The sequence below is a fragment of the Neoarius graeffei genome, chromosome 17, assembly GCF_027579695.1.
Source record: "Neoarius graeffei isolate fNeoGra1 chromosome 17, fNeoGra1.pri, whole genome shotgun sequence".
NCBI classification, from domain to species: Eukaryota; Metazoa; Chordata; class Actinopteri; order Siluriformes; family Ariidae; genus Neoarius; species Neoarius graeffei.
The window spans coordinates 54,185,909-54,202,681 of record NC_083585.1 but is presented as its reverse complement, the minus strand read 5'-3'; the positions used below and the strand labels follow the sequence as shown (position 1 = coordinate 54,202,681).

The window sequence follows — 16,773 nt, the reverse complement described above, 5'->3', positions numbered from 1 at the left end:
AGGCTTTACCCCGTTTAAAACAAAACAAAAAACAAACAACAAGGAAAAAAAACTCTCATATATACTAACCCTGATTAACCTGTATACCCTGTATGCCCCCACATTTTGTATGCTGCTGAATCTGTCCTTTTTTCAGTAGCTTTGTATAAACAATAACCGCTAAATGTAATGCAATGTTATGTAAGGTGATCGCCTAGGCATTCTCATTGTGAAAAGTAAGTCACATGTACATGGACTGGCATTTAATGTTGTATTTGTTCCTTTCTATTTGTTTTTTGTCTGTTCATATTCTTTTTGGGGGAGTAAAGTCAGTTTAAAAATGCCGTTAAATGCATAGGCCTATGGAGATCTTGCAGTCACGTGACCGGAAAGTACACAACCGCCATCTTGTCGGTCAAAAACACCGCTGAATACTGCTGCACTCGTGTACAGAATGGATCAATTTCAACCGACGGACTACACGGCTCATTTTTCTAATGAACAGATAACTAGATGTATGTCTAAAATAAATGATGTACAGATTAGTGACCCTTATGGCTTACCAGACGGAGTTTTCATGACCGGATTTTGAACTGCCAGCGGAATACCCAGACGTGTATAATTACCTCATTAACTTTCCCTCCCTGTTCAGTGGTGAAGCACTGCGTGCTTATAAATCTCTGGACAGTTATCTTTACAGAAATTCAGGATTCGTCAGCGACTCAGATGTGGCATCTTGTAAACAAGAATCCTCATTGGACGGGTAAGTCACTTAAATATTGAGTATAGCACTGACCAGCCGATTATAGACTAGAATAAGGTAATTCCAGCTGTAATTCCAAATCGTCCGTCTTGTTTACATGGATCTGGCGTTGGAGAGGTAGAGGCTTAGCAGTGGAGATTTGAGTGGCTGTTTTCTGAGCTTAGTCAACAGGCCGGCTCTGCAGCCTCGCTTTTGCTTCCGCTCCCGGCGCTGCCTCCTTCGCTTTGCTTCCATTAACAATCCACGGAGACCCCGCTGGTCTCGCTATCTCGTCCGGAATGTTGTGCATGCGATGGAAATCGCTACAAACTGTCATTTTCTGCTGGAAACCAATGTCCAGTAAGTCCATACGGTTGTAGTGGATATTGAAGTCCGGTACAGACGAACAACACGCAAAAATACACACAAAAAACATAAAAAACGTGCACAGGTAGGGAGAGCTTGTAGCCGCAGCCGTTGTAGTAGAATTGTATATAGTAGGGTTTTCCAGAAGAAAAGGTAGAAGTAGAAGGCGGAATATGGCGTTTGACCGACAAGATGGCGTCTGTCACAATTTGGATCGGCTGTGACGTCACATGCAAGTGCTCCATAGGCCAAGTTTAATGACCTTGAGGTTATCAGAGGTCATATGTCGTTTTACAAATGAAAAATGAATTCAGCACCCAAACATTTAACAAACAAGGCCATTTGCTAACTTCATTAATCATTTTAGTACATTTCATTCCTTAGAAAGCTGAGAAACTGGGTTCAGCTGAGACGTTTACAGGCCCAAAGTTCAATGACCTCTAGAGGTCAACAGAGGTCAGATAGAGCTCGGCATATTGCAGATTTGAATTCGGCACACCCAAATTGACAAAATAAGACTGACTGCCGACTTTGTCTCAAAAATGCCTTTGGGTGTCACAATTCTGGATTTCGGTACCAGTCTACTTGTTGCTGAGCCTGATCCTTGTGTGTGTTGTTTTTTTTTTGCTGTCACGTGACTTCAAGTGTCCAATCACAAGCAGAGAAACATGACGCCGCGAGCGAGCTGTGTTCATATTTTTATTCCGCTTGGATTGTAACAAGTCCCGCCTCTGAGGCACTAGGATTGGTTAAAGCTATGTCCCGCCTTCTGTGCTATGATGGACTGGTTCTCGTTTAACTGATTGGCCAGTTTAGACGTCGTTCACATCGCCGTGGCAACAGGACAAAAACAGCGGAAGCGCCTGAGAGAAAGAGCTGAAAGAAAGACCAGGCCTGAACGGTGCTTTTAAAGCGATTATTTGTTGGATTTTACGATAAAAAAATTTAAAAATCGACATTTGTGCATTATTTCATTATATTTATTTTATTTTTTGTTTTTTAAAGCAATTTTCGTTGCTCGGTTTTCTGGCCAATCGGAGTGCAGTGGGCGGGGCTTGTGGGAGACGGATAGGGAAACATTAACGTGTCGGTTGTGGCTGCGGTTTATTCTGTCACTGAGTGGAGCAGAGGGGCTTGAACTCATCACCGTGGGGTGAAGATGTGGCTGTGAGTCTCTGTCTCTTTCTCTTATGTGTGTGACGTCAAAACGTGAATCCCCAGTGAACAGGTGAACTTTCCACATCAGACTTCCTGCTCATGATGGATGCATTAATCTGCCTTGAAAATGTCTTTTTCTTTATAAACAGAAATGCAGACTGCAGACAGAGCAGTGTGATTGGTTTGTGATGTTTTACCTGTAAAGGCCACTTTGCATGTCTGAAATTACACCTTGTACACTCCACAGTGCACTATTCTGCAAGGTAAAACAAAGGAAAGATAGAGAGATATTAGTGCACAGGTTTGCATCTCCTGTCCTCTTGGATAGCTGTTCGAGGAAAATAATCAACAGCAGGCTGGTGTGATGAAGCAGTGTTACTGTTCCCACTCTGAAGTGACAGTCTTGTCCAATGGTCAATCAATGGTCTTTAATTCAATAAGACATTATTTTACATAATAAAGCGGAAGACAAAAAAATACAATAATTAACACATGGACACCAAGAATAAAAAAAATGCTAAGCAAATTCTGTACACTGGTAATTAAACAGCTTATAATACAGAGGGCCAAATTACTCAATTCTGATTGGTCAATCAAGGAGGGCTTTTTTCCTTAACACAGGGCTGTATTTCTGAAATGCTATTGGCTAGTTTGTTGCTTGGTCACGGTTACAAAAATTAGCAAATTTTGTCAACAAAATGGCTGACTCAGCAATGCTGCGGTTCGCTATATTTGACGAAGAAATGATAAACCTCGGGCGGTACGGTGGTGTAGTGGTTAGCGCTGTCGCCTCACAGCAAGAAGGTCCAGGTTCGAGCCCCGTGGCTGGCGAGGGCCTTTCTGTGCGGAGTTTGCATGTTCTCCGCGTGGGTTTCCTCCGGGTGCTCCGGTTTCCCCCACAGTCCAAAGACATGCAGGTTAGGTTAACTGGTGACTCTAAATTGACCGTAGGTGTGAATGTGAGTGTGAATGGTTGTCTGTGTCTATGTGTCAGCCCTGTGATGACCTGGCGACTTGTCCAGGGTGTACCCCGCCTTTCACCCGTAGTCAGCTGGGATAGGCTCCAGCTTGCCTGCGACCCTGTAGAACAGGATAAAGTGGCTACAGATAATGAGATGAGATGATAAACTTCAAAATCTTCGTGTCGTGTCGCCGTGTCATGATGAAAGACGCTTTAGAAACTGATCCAAACATGCAAGATGGTCTTGCACCCTGACTGGTTCAGAAAACGTGAATGACAAATGTTGTGAACTTGAATGGCTTCCGAAGTATGAATTTGGCCCTAAGTCATCTCTCATCTCATTATCTCTAGCCGCTTTATCCTGTTCTACAGGGTCGCAGGCAAGCTGGAGCCTGTCCCAGCTGACTACGGGCGAAAGGCGGGGTACACCCTGGACAAGTCGCCAGGTCATCACAGGGCTGACACATAGACACAGACAACCATTCACACTCACATTCACACCTACGGTCAGTTTAGAGTCACCAGTTAACCTAACCTGCATGTCTTTGGACTGTGGGGGAAACCGGAGCACCCAGAGGAAACCCACGCGGACACGGGGAGAACATGCAAACTCCGCACAGAAAGGCCCTCGCCAGCCACGGGGCTCAAACCCGGACCTTCTTGCTGTGAGGCGACAGCGCTAACCACTACACCACCGTGCCGCCCCCTTGGCCCTAAGTATTATAAACAAGTAATCGTAAGGTTCCTCGTAAAATTAAGGATCAATTTCCCTCGTGATTTCAAAGTTTTGCGATCACTCATGAAATTAATCCTTAATTTTACTTGGCCCCATATGATTGCATATACTAATTCATATTTAACAAGTGTTGTCAGGCAAAACAAACCTCACCCAGTAGCACTTATGGTGAACATGAAAGAAGATCTCACGAAAAAATGATTTTGACCTTGTGTGTGAACATACTTGGCCAATAAACATGGTTCTGATTCTCATTTACACACCATACTGCTCTCAGCCAATCAGAACACACTGTACCACTCTCAGCCAATCAGAACACATCTGAATGAATATGAAGGAAGATATTGCGGAAAAAAAAGATTTTGACCTTTTTTGACCTTGATTTGATCTTGTGTGTGAACATACTTGGCCAATCAACATGGTTCTGATTCTCATTTGCACACCGAACTGCTCTCAGCCAATGATAACACATCTGAATGAAGATGAAGGAAGATATCACGAAAAAACAGTTTTGACCTTTTTGGTAACTTTGACCTTGTGTGTCAACATACTTGGCCAATAAACATGGTTCTGATTCTCATTTGCACACTGTACTGCTCTCAGCCAATCAGAACACGTCTGAATGAATATGAAGGAAGATATCATGAAAACATTTTTGACCTTTTTGTGACCTTGATTTGACCTTGTGTGTGAACATACTTGGCCAATCAACATGGTTCTGATTCTCATTTGCACACCGAACTGCTCTCAGCCAATCAGAACACATCTGAATTAATATGAAGGAAGATATCACGAAAAAAACTATTTTGACCTTTTTGGTGACCTTGACTGTATGACCCTCAAAATGTTGGAGGTTCTATTTGAGACCAATGCCCGTCTATCCTGAAAGTTTCATGAAGATTGGTCCAGCTGTTTTGTCATAATATCATAAACAAACAAACAAGTGTTGCCAAGCAAAACATGTGTATGTGTTTTTCTTCTTATGATTCAAGGTTCTTGCAGAAAGCATTTTAATTTCCGGGTAATAAGAGTTTGGGTCATGGCGACAGTGTGTGTATGTCAGCCTCGGTTCGGAGGTTTCAGTTTTGAAAACTGTAAGAGTAGAATAATATAAAGTACAGACAGTGGAAGCTCAGTGGACCGCACTTTCCCTCTGTAATAAGCATAAACATGTCTGAAAGCGATTTTCTTGAGTCTAGTCCATTTATTTATAATTTATATTTATAGTAATAAATCAACAGAGCGGGCAAGTTTTTAATCAATGGGGTTTAAAAGTGGGCGTGGTCAAAACCCCTTCCTTTGTGTATGTAAACAAACCAAGAAACCATCCAATGACAGCAGTGTATGCAAATGAGGCAGGTAGTGATCCAATCAGCGTTTTTGTGGGAGGAGTCTTTCTGAAGCAGCACTCTTGCAGTCTGAGCTCAGAGCTTTTTTATTTATTTATTTATTTATTTTTTAACCTTTTTGGTCACAGTGACCTTGACTTTGACCGGATGACCCCCAAAATGTTGGAGGTTCTGAGACCAGTGCCCATCTATCCTGAAAGTTTCATGAAGATTGGTCCAGCTGTTTTCCTGTAACATCGTTTACAGAACAAACAAGTGTTGCCAAGCAAAACAAATGTATGAAAGAAACCCGACCGAAAACAATACCTCGCCCCCTGGTGGACTCCGTCCCGGGTGAGGTGACCCCTTCACATGTTTGTAAACAAACCGACCGTTGCCAGGATGCGCGCGCAGCCTGGACCCAGAAACAATGGCGCTGCCCATAGACCGGCATTATGAGCTGTCAGATTATGCAAAACAATTGTCGTTACATGATCGAGAATGCTACATAAATAAGTTAACTCTAACAAGTGGACATCGCCTACCGGATCCGCATTTAATTAAAGAGTGGACGGACGATGTTAGTAAGTTCCCTGGTATACAATGGCCAGATATATACTCGTACCTTATTGACAAGACTTCAGTGTACACCCACGGAAAACTTCGTGCCTACAAGTCTTTAGACGCATAGGATTGTTATGTGCGGGCATGTACAACTCGATTAACAATGGGACATTCATATTCATTTTGTTTTAATCAAATTATGCCAGTGATGTGATGGCAGTGTGGCTTTAGCTACAACAGCAAATACCAACACTAAACAGCAATTTGCAGGAGGGAATGGCATGAAAGGAATGATAGTGTAAAGAGTGCAGCTAAGAGAAATCAGAGCTGCGTAAAAAGCGAGAGGCAGAGAGCAGAAATGAAGCTGAACGGGGCGGGAGCTAGGGTAGAGCAGTCAACGTAAGTTGGCATTTAGAGCGAGGGCACACAATTTTACCTTTCCATCCTTGCTTTAAAATTGTGATTTTCGGCATACACAAATAATGATGGCACAAAATCTGGACTGCTTGAGTCAAGCGAGACCTCTCCTACAAACAAAACTGCATGCAAAGCTAAGTTAACATGCTAACAATATTCATTACATTGTGTAACTATGACCCAGCTAATCAGACAAACGTTACCAAAATATTTTGCTACATCAATAAACGAAGACTAGAAAGAATAAAAAAGAAAGATTTAATAAATAGCCTGAACTTACCTGTGATGAAGTGGGCGCTGCAAACCCGCGCATTTTGATAGTGCTTTCATCCCAGTCTACACGTTTGATGGCTTGTAGTCATAGACGTCGGCGATTTTTTTGGAATGGGTGAGATCCTGCTGGAATTCTGTACATTTTAACCCCATCACTGCTACGATTCTGACACCCGACAACACAACAACTAGGCATTTCTGAGTCTTTTTTGGATCCAGGCTGCGCGCGCAATTTCCGCTTACGTATGAATGACGTTTACTGCGAAGGGGTTTATTAAAATGTGAGTTCTTAAATCTATCGATCTGTTGCCTCACAGCAAGAAGGTTCTGGGTTCAAGCCCAGTGGCCGACGGGGGCCTTTCTGTGTGGAGTTCTCCCCATATCTGCGTGGGTTTCCTCCGGGTGCTCCGGTTTCCCCCACAGTCCAAAGACACGTGGTTAGATTAACATGGGGTGACCTTGGGCTGAAGTGCCCTTGAGCAAGGCACCTAACACCCCCCCCCCCCCCCCCCAAACTGCTTTCTGGGCGCTGTATGTGTGTGCGCGCTCATTACTCACTTGTGTGTGTTCACAGAGAACGAATTTCACTGTGCTTGAGTGTGCATGTGACAAAGGCTTTTTCTTGTTTCCTAAACTGTATGTCATCTGAATTCGTGGAAGCAGAGGGTACAATAAGTGATTGCACATCTGATACAAAAGGGATCTGATCAAGACGTTCACACTTTTGGTTCGTTTTTATTTTTTAAGGGCTTTTTCTTAGATGTCAGATTTGTCATACTGATTACGTACCCTATATACAGTACACCGATCAGCCATAATGTTAAAATTACTGAGAGGTAAAGAAGTGTATAGCATTGATTATTCTATCCACATTCACTGGATATGAGCAATCGCATGCTCTGATTGGCTACTCTACTACTAGGATATCAGCTCATATACCATGAGTGGAGAAAAACAAAATGGCAGAGCGCATCAAGTCAGATATATCACTTGATCAAGTATTTAAAAGAAACATAAATAGCTAAAATAATATAGATTGGGGTTTTTTTTCCCCCCACAATTAGTCTGGTTAACACCAGACCATATCACAAGTGAAATATAGTCTGGAATCCACCTATTGAATTTCTCGTAGGGGAGGTGTGGTTTACGATTGTCAACGGCCGTTTATTGGACGTTGCGAATGTCTATCATTTGGCGTATGGCCAATCATGGCCCATGGCCAATCATGGCAGTTGTACCCGGTGATGTAGTTAGAGCGACGAAGAAGAGAAGGAAAGAGAAGGCAAAACAAAAATAGGAAAACAATGGCACCGAACGATTACTGCCGTTTTAAAACAAACTTTCGCTCTAAACTATTCAGAACAGTGTCTAAAGCTTGATCGAAAGTTTGGTTCGTATCGCTCGCCGCCATGTTAAATGTGATCCGTAAACAGTCCCAAATAAACTACAAGCCTCCGTTTGTCGAGTAGTACGCGTCACCGTCTTTCCACCCCTCCCCACTCTCTGATTGGCTCCCTAACTCAGGCGAGCCTTTAGACCATAGTTTCCATGCTGTCTTTTCATATCGGAACGATTGTACAAAGCAGCATGGGATTTCCCAGGCTACCCCACAATAGCTCCTGTTCCACATTCGGGCCCAGTAGGTGGCGGTAACGCACCTTTAAGTTGGTTTGCCAACCGCCAAAAAAAAAAAAAAACCTAAAGAAGAAGAAAATGGCAGAGTGTGTTGCTGGACCAACCGAGGACAAAATAAAAACTCTACTTGAAAACAAAACCCCCAAAAATACAAAAAAGCAACAAAATATGGACTGAAAGTATTTGATGGTAAGAACACATCGGGGGTTTTTTTTTTCATTTTTCAAGAATTATCATATTTTTCACAAATTTCACATTTGAAGCGGAAATGATTTTGTCGGACGTTTTGTATAAAGTTTTTATCAAATTTGCAAAAAATAAAAATGCTCAGTTTCTCAAAATCCAGTGAATGTAGACAGAATAAAACAGTTATTCCACTCAATCTCGTCGTACATGGCTTCTAGCCGCTGTCAGCTCATGTACGATTTGATTTCGTGGAATAACTGTTAAACTTAACAGGACAGTTGTATATTTGCGATTCTGACTGGTCAGATGGTCAGGTGTTGATTAATTTTCTATAACAGCAGCGTTAACAGGAGTGAAGCTGCAAATAACTGGTTGACAAGCTTTAAAGCACTTGTCTGGCGGAAAAAAAAAGTCATACTCTAGTATTTCGTTGGACTGCCTTTAGCTTTGATTACAGCACACATTCACTGTGGCACTGTTTCCACAACGTGATGCAACGTCACAACATTTCTGTCCAGAGTTGAATTAATTTTTTGCTGACATCTTGTCTTGAAAACACGAGAGTCGAATCAGTCTGTAATGTCTTCTCTAGAACATCACAAAGACTTTCAATGGGGTTGAGGTCAGGACTCTGTGGTGACCAAAGAAAAAGCCTTCTGGAGGAAAGTGCTGGTCAGATGAGACAAAGATTGAGTTGTTTGGCCACAGTGACCAGCGTTACAGAGGAACACTATCAAGTGTTAAGCATGGTGGTGGTAGCATCATATATATATATATATATAATTGTAATCCTTGCTGAAGTTTAAGGAATAAAACACTTCAGGATGTGCTGTTGTAGTAAAATCATCTACTTCAAGGTGGTAGCATTAACTCTACTTCGTGTCCGGCCACATCACACCACTGTATTACTATTTTATTTTATTTTATAACTGCATGCCTCCAAGTGCTTTGTTCCTAATATAATATAATACACTGATTGCTTTTGCTGCATGCATTCTGGCAAAAGAAAATGATCCTTAATTACATTTGGTGGTTCCTAATAATTATCCATCATTCTGTTTGAGGCTTCTTTTCGAACGCAGGTACATTTCCCTGAGAGAATATCAGTGTGTGGGTTTAATTAAGTCTCTCCGCTCACTTGGAGCCTTGATCCTTCAGCTGCAAACACGAGAGCAAAAAGTTTAATATCTGTGCGAAGATAATGAGACGTCTGATGATGCACTGCTTTAAATATTGGTTTCATTTATTGTGGAACTCGCTGGCGTTTGCAGACCTGGTCTTGTGTGAAAATACTGGCTGTAATGAGGGACGACTGTAGGGTCTGACGCTGCCACCCACGCGACCTGCGCTGTCTCAGAGATGTGCAAATCTGATCTGCATGACATGCGTCTCAAATCCAGGTGACAGTCCTGGAGTAATTGTATCATCGTGTCTGATGGATGAGCTCATGGTTTTGCTTGCTCGTTGAAGAGGCAGGGACAGCACGAAGGATGAACGCTGAAAGATTGTGTTCTCTTTTCTATCCATCCCTGATCCTGACTGTCGAGGATTGGTTTCCTTTCCAAGATGTCAGGGTTATAAGAGCAATAGCCAGCCTGCAGGGGGTTTTATGACTGCTTATAATAAATATGCTGCTTTATTTCCCAAGCCCAAGGCTGCCACATAAAGATAACACCACGACGTGCTTATCAACATGAACCTGTGAAGGAGAACAGGAGGTGGAGAGATAAAGCAGGGTGCAGAGATGAGTTTGAGATTTGCAGGATTTAAACTCTGTCACCGTTTGCGAGTCAAAGACATGAGACCGTTTGCTCAAGTTGTAATGATGCTGAGCGAACATGAAAGGGTGCCGATACTTTTATTTTTGTGAATAGACTAGGAGTGTTGAGTTCAAACAGCTTTTCTGGAGCTGAATTGTACACGTAGTGCACCAGGTACATTCTATAATATCATTTTGTCTTAATCTACAGACAGCAGGAAGTAGGAAATGATACTCTTGTGGCTGTGCTGTTTATCCATCCATCCATCCATCCATCCATCCATCCATCCATCCGGTTTTATGTCGGTTTCTCCACTAGAAGACAGGTACGACGTTGCATGGCAATTTTTTGGTTTTTCTTTTCCATCCCTATCTATCCAGTGTGTCTGAGGCCTCCAGCTTATATTCATGAATGTCACTCCGGATGACCTCCGCCCAGGTTTTCCGTGGCCTGCCCCTAGGCACCTGTCCCTCCACGCTAAGGCTGGTCACCTTGGCAATCCACAAATTGCTGCAAACCATCTTAGACGTCTGCCTGAAATGGCTATCTTCAGGTCCACAGTTTCAAGCCATTCAAGCAGGCAAGAGGTTGGGACATCATTGTCTCCTCTCACTCCTTTAATCGACCTGACCATTGATCGCTCATTCCTTTGCAATCTACAAAAGTCAGCCTTCTTCAGGGCCCAGCACTTACTGGTGGCCTCTCACACCGATGTTATAAATACTGCCCTGGTTTCTTGAACTTGTACCTACTATCTTCACCACTTATCATGCGAGCTGATCCATCTCTCCATCTAATTTCCTGCAAACAACAAAGCTCGATCTTCAGATGAGAAATAGTCTCAACAACTTCTCCACCTCTAGCTCTCATGGTTCCTACGTTCAACGTTGCAATACGAAATCTTTGATGTGGTCATGGGATGACGATGCCTGACACCCACCCTACCGTTAACGACACCCCCATTGCTTGGGGTCCCGTTCTTACAAACAACATCGCGACAAACTGCCATGACTTAAATTGAAGCACAGTTTTACGGCTGAATGGCCTTCCTAACACCAACCTAGACTTCACAGTATCTAGGGGATGTGATTGGAAATTAACCAATGATGAGATTGGGGGGTGTACATACAGTACATCAGAGTTACTGTTCCATCCCTGAATTTGACTATTTTCCTGTAATAGCACGTCACGTCAGGTATTTTATACAATTGCAATTTTTTTGTTCGTTAATGACTGACATGTCGTACTTTTTATCAGTTGGTTATTCTTATTTGTTGAGTATCTATGCATTCAAGCAGTTGTAATAGACTTGATTGATTTTGCTTTATTGATCCCAAGCTGGGAAATGTTGCAGCAGCAAGTTATCTCATCTCATCTTATCTCATCTCATTATCTCTAGCCGCTTTATCCTTCTACAGGGTCGCAGGCAAGCTGGAGCCTATCCCAGCTGACTACGGGCGAAAGGCGGGGTACACCCTGGACAAGTCGCCAGGTCATCACAGGGCTGACACATAGACACAAACAACCATTCACACTCACATTCACACCTACGGTCAATTTAGAGTCACCAGTTAACCTAACCTGCATGTCTTTGGACTGTGGGGGAAACCGGAGCACCCGGAGGAAACCCACACGGACACGGGGAGAACATGCAAACTCCGCACAGAAAGGCCCTCGCCGGCCCCGGGGCTCGAACCCAGGACCTTCTTGCTGTGAGGCGACAGCGCTAACCACTACACCACCATGCCGCCCAGCAAGTTATCAGACATCCGAAAAGAAAAAGGCACACTGTACAACATTAAAATAGAATTGAAAAAAAAAAGATCCCAAGAACAAGCCGACTATACGGTATACAGATAAAAATGTAACCATAAAAACATAGCTATAAATGTGCTTCGTACATGTGAATGTGCATTAATAGTGCTAAAAACAAGAATTGTGACAAATGAAGATAAAAACTGCAAAAGTGGCAGGATGGAAAGGAAGATGAAAAAATAAATAAAAACAAATGAACTCTAATTGTGCAAAAATATAAAAAAAAAAAATGGGGTAAATCGTCATTTCCATTTTTTTTTTTTTTACACCAAGTCAAGTCAAGAAGTTTTTTTTTTTTAAACACCATTGGACTTCATTTTATTGCCCCATAACGTTGCTGAGCCTCGACCTGACCAACCAAATCAACCCCAGATCATCACATGAGCTTCCCTTCTTACCCTGACACGCCCATCACTCAGAAATAGGGTCAGTCCGGACTCATCAGATCGCATGACCTTTTTCCATTGCTCCAGAGTCCAATCTTTATGCTCCCTAGCAAATTGAAGTCTTTTCTTCTGATTAGTCTCACGAACAAGTGTTTGTTTTTTTTCTGGCCACTCAGCTGTTTAGTCCCAATCCTGCGAGTTCTTGATGCGTTGTGAGCATGGAAATGCTCTTACTTTGACTAACATAGCTGTGAGCTCTACTGTCGATTTATTTTTTTGACAATTCAACTTCAAGAGTTTCAGTGATCTCTGATCAGGGTCTGTCAGGATTTTATTCCGACCACATTTCTTCTGTGAAGTTGATGGTTCATTGCTGTCCTTCCATGTTTTAACAATGCCTTGGACAGCTTTTAACCCAATTCCAGTCATTTCAGCAACTACTTAGTTGTTTTCTTTGCTTTATCCGGACCAGTCATTTGACCTTCTGAAACAGTAACATCTTTTCCATGAGCACGGGATAGTTTGTTTGGTCCACGGCAGGCGTTGCTTATTCATGCGATCTTTGCGAGACTTCGAAACGTGAAAGTGTCAGCCAGGTGTCAGTGCCGCCATTTTGAAAACTGTTTTCCAAACGAAATATTGCACAAAAACGAGTTTAAATGACGATTACTGCCTACTTTTTTTCAAACTTTCCTGATTGCTATCAAAACAAACAAAACTTCCGGCTTGATTACGTCAGCATTCGAAAGAGAGCACACGCGTCTTTTGACAACCCCTGTGTCCGAAATTGCTCCCTACTCACTATACAGGGCACTATATAGTGGGGACGCCATTTTGTAGTGCTGTCCGAAACCTTAGTGAGGATTATTTACACCCTATATAGTGCACTCAAAGTATCCCAGAATGCATCACGAAAAGTAGTATACAACGATGGTCACTAACCAAAGCAATATATCCCATCATGCATTGCGGTCGCGCTGAAAGAAATCAAATCAAAAGTCTCAAATTTGATTTAATAAAAGGCAGCGGCAAAGAAGAAAGTATTCAGCCTTGATTTAAAAAACTGAAAGCTGCAGGTACTTTGTATTGATTAATGTGGGAAATACGCTCAGTATAATATGGATTTATCACAAAAACACACGCATGTATTTATTGTTTTGAAAACCCAGCAGCCGACTGAACATGAAATGTTGGCAGATGTTGGTCGCTTTGATTTCCGCTGTATGTTTTACTTCTGTCCTACAATGTCTCGCACAGGTCTCAACGAATCTCGTTTACAGCCGTTGCTTTGACATATGGACTGATGTATTACAGAGCATATTTCAAACACTCATAACTTGCTATCGCAGTGACAAAATAGTGATCAAAAATGCATTCGTATATTTAATAAAATGAAATAAATAGAATTTTGATGATGATAAATTTGCCTTCAGTCCTCCTTTAAGAAATGAGAAGCTACTCACTGCATCAGTTAGGGTTAAACCAACTGTTGCCAGCCGAAACGCATTCATCACTGCACTAATCCACTTATCCAATCAAAGGCTCTTACATATTTGCATATTTAAATCCAAACAGTGACTTTTTTATGCAGGCAGTGTATTATAATGACACTACTAAGCCAGACGATGTTTCATCAATAAATTTGTACTCCCTCATCTTATACTGTCTCTACTTTGACAATTTTTTCTAAAAGAAAGGATATCGAAAATGTTTTTCCAAAGTACACTAAATACAAGAGACAGTAAAGTGTTTTTATTTTTTTATTTATAAAAATGCTTAAAAATTTTTGTATTTTAATTTCAAATAACATTAGCCTAAGACGAAGACCAGATGAATTTCTGGAGCAACTACAATGTAAGGCGCGAGGTAAAAGGGCTCGGGTTCATCTCATCTCATCTCATCTCATTATCTCTAGCTGTTTTATCCTGTTCTAAAGGGTAGCAGGCAAGCTGGAGCCTATCCCAGCTGACTACTGGCGAAAGGCGGGGTACACCCTGGACAAGTAGCCAGGTCGTCACAGGGCTGACAGGGCTCGGGTTGTAAGGGTTAAACTGATTTGAGCCAAGCAGGAGGATGAGGTGGCTCTTCTGAAGAGGTGTGTGTGAGGGAGTGGGATAATTAGAGAAGGCACTCTGTGCTATTTCTGAAGCATGTTGTTGTTGTCCGAGTCGCTGAGGTAATTGATGTGCCGCTGTGAAGAGGAGTGTTTTTTTGTAAAAGACCCTGCTGTACCTCACCAAGGACAGAGTGGGTGTGAGCAACATGGCAAAAGAACACTGTGTAGAGACTTTGTCTTCATTCACGTCATTTGCTGCAAGTCTGATGATGATTTTTTTTTTTTGTCTAAAGGGTTGTTTTTAAAGAGCAGTATGAAGAAAAAATCTGATCAGTTTTTGAATCCGATTCGAACAGATCTTTTTTGTTTGCGCATAAACATGGAGAAATACTCATACAGTAACGAAGTACATTTACTTGAGTACTGTACTTAAGTGTGCTTTTTGAGTATTTGTACTTTACTGGAGTCATTTTTTTTGGAAACTTATGACTTTAACTTCACTACATTTGAAAGACAAATATCGTACTTTTCACTCCACTAGATTTCGATCAAGGTCCTCGTTACTATGAAGCAGCTTTGATAGTGGGTGTTTTTCGTTTTCTTTGATAAAACGTGATAGGCTGTCTCAGTGTCACCTGCGAAAAAACCAATCAGTAATCACTAGGCTCACGTCACGTCCGTAGACTGGATAAAATCAAGTTCAATGATTTCTCAGCAGCATTATTTGAACACGATCAGTTGATGGCAGAATGGAAGGAGGCGGTTTTTCTGGAGAATGTACGCCGTCAAGGCCCATGAACCCATGTTTCAGTTTTCTGAAAGGATTAAAGATTCGTTTCGTTTTAAATATTTGTTTTGTTTGCCTAAAACGAACCACATCCCAGCCTTCAAAAACTCACCGTCCGACCTGCAGAAGCATATTGAGGTATATAAACGTTTTATTCCAAGAGAAAGCTTGCAGTGAAGTTGTCTGTGCTTTTAGAGCTAGCGATAACGTCGCAATAGCTGTGCAGTCTGGTTCGTCAAATTACTTTCTATGGATTTGTTCACGAAGTCGCCGTAGCCTTGTCCACGGCTAACGTTATACATAGCTAGTTAACTTGGACGCTGTTAGTTAGCATGTAAAAACGGAGTTACACTAGCATTAATGATGTTAACTTTAGCATAATCTTGCCAAATAAACGGAATGTAGTAATCTTTCTTTTCTAGTAACGTTAGCTACCCAATATGATTTCGAGTTTGAAAAGAGTTTGCTAGCATGTCAGGTGGAGCTTCAGCTCTACAGGTTCTACAAACTAGTCCGAAAATCCAGTGGTTGCTTCAGAGGCATTCGGTTTTGTAATCGTTATAGCAATAATACAACAGTGTGTTGAACGAAAATGTACTTAAGTATTTTTAAAAGCAAATACTTCAGTACTTTAACTTAAGTAAAAATTTGACTGTACTTCGTTCACCTCTGTACGGTAATGAAGTTATGTCTTCACCTCGTGTTGGAACGTCCTGAGCAACTCCGGCACGTGCAAGCCTCAGCAAGTTGGTAAAGAAAATGCACCATGCAGACCCTTATAAAAGCATTATACCGTATAAGGAGTAAAACATTTGAGAGGTTTCATAGGAAAATAATCAATAACTGGGTGATGTGATGTAGTCCAAGATAAAGCCAAATTATTGTTAGCATACCAAAGTCGATGCTCCTGTAACAGTGCCTCCCAACGTGTTTTATTCCTCTTATACTACAGCACTTTGCCATTTCTATTCATTCAAGAATGTCCTCTCGCATCGCATTTTTATCTACATGACATTACATGGCATTTAGCAGATGCTCTTATCCAGAGTGATGTACAAGCAGCGCAAAAGTCAGGTACAAGAAGTGCTGAACAACTTCTACACAAGAACTAGTTAGCACTGACATTAAATCATCAGTAAATGTTCTACGATTAGGGTAACAGCCAGAGATACGGTGCAGTACTCGCAGGAGACAGGAAAGTGAAATACACAGATGAGATTGCCTCAAAGAGAAGCACTTATGAATAAATTGTAAATCAGTGCTCCTATTTGAAGTGATCTAATTGTGCTTCATTTGAAAGTAATGGATTTTGTCTCACTTCACATTAATTTAACGAGACCGTCAGCGACAGCATAGCTCATTCCAGCCCTGTTTAGTCCAGAAAGAATGATCTAAGGGCCCGTTTACACGAGGACGCTGTCGGGTAAAAACGACTAAATATTTTATCGGAAGTGCCTTTCGTCTACACGGGGACGGCATTTCCGAGGCTGAAAAATTGAAAATGCCTTCCAGAGTGGATAAGTTAAAAACAGCCCCCGTTGCATATCCGTCTAAACTACCCAATACGCGAAACTCTGCTCGGATCTGCTCACGTCGGGTACGCGTTTACGTCATACATATGTCA

General features: G+C 41.9%; 1 protein-coding gene across 5 annotated transcripts in view; it reads left to right on the top strand.

Annotated features, from left to right (window-relative positions):
• Positions 1-1,930: 1,930 nt before the first annotated feature.
• trmt9b (tRNA methyltransferase 9B) overlaps positions 1,931-16,773 on the top strand; it is a 31,880-nt gene continuing 17,037 nt past the window's right edge. For 2 of the 5 annotated variants that reach the window (XM_060898189.1, XM_060898190.1), the window contains exon 1: positions 1,941-2,254. The gene's annotated coding sequence lies outside the window, so the exon portion shown is untranslated. Of the gene's footprint in view, positions 2,316-16,773 lie in introns of all 5 variants that reach the window. The other 3 variants (XM_060898188.1, XM_060898187.1, XM_060898191.1) reach the window with 2 other exon arrangements.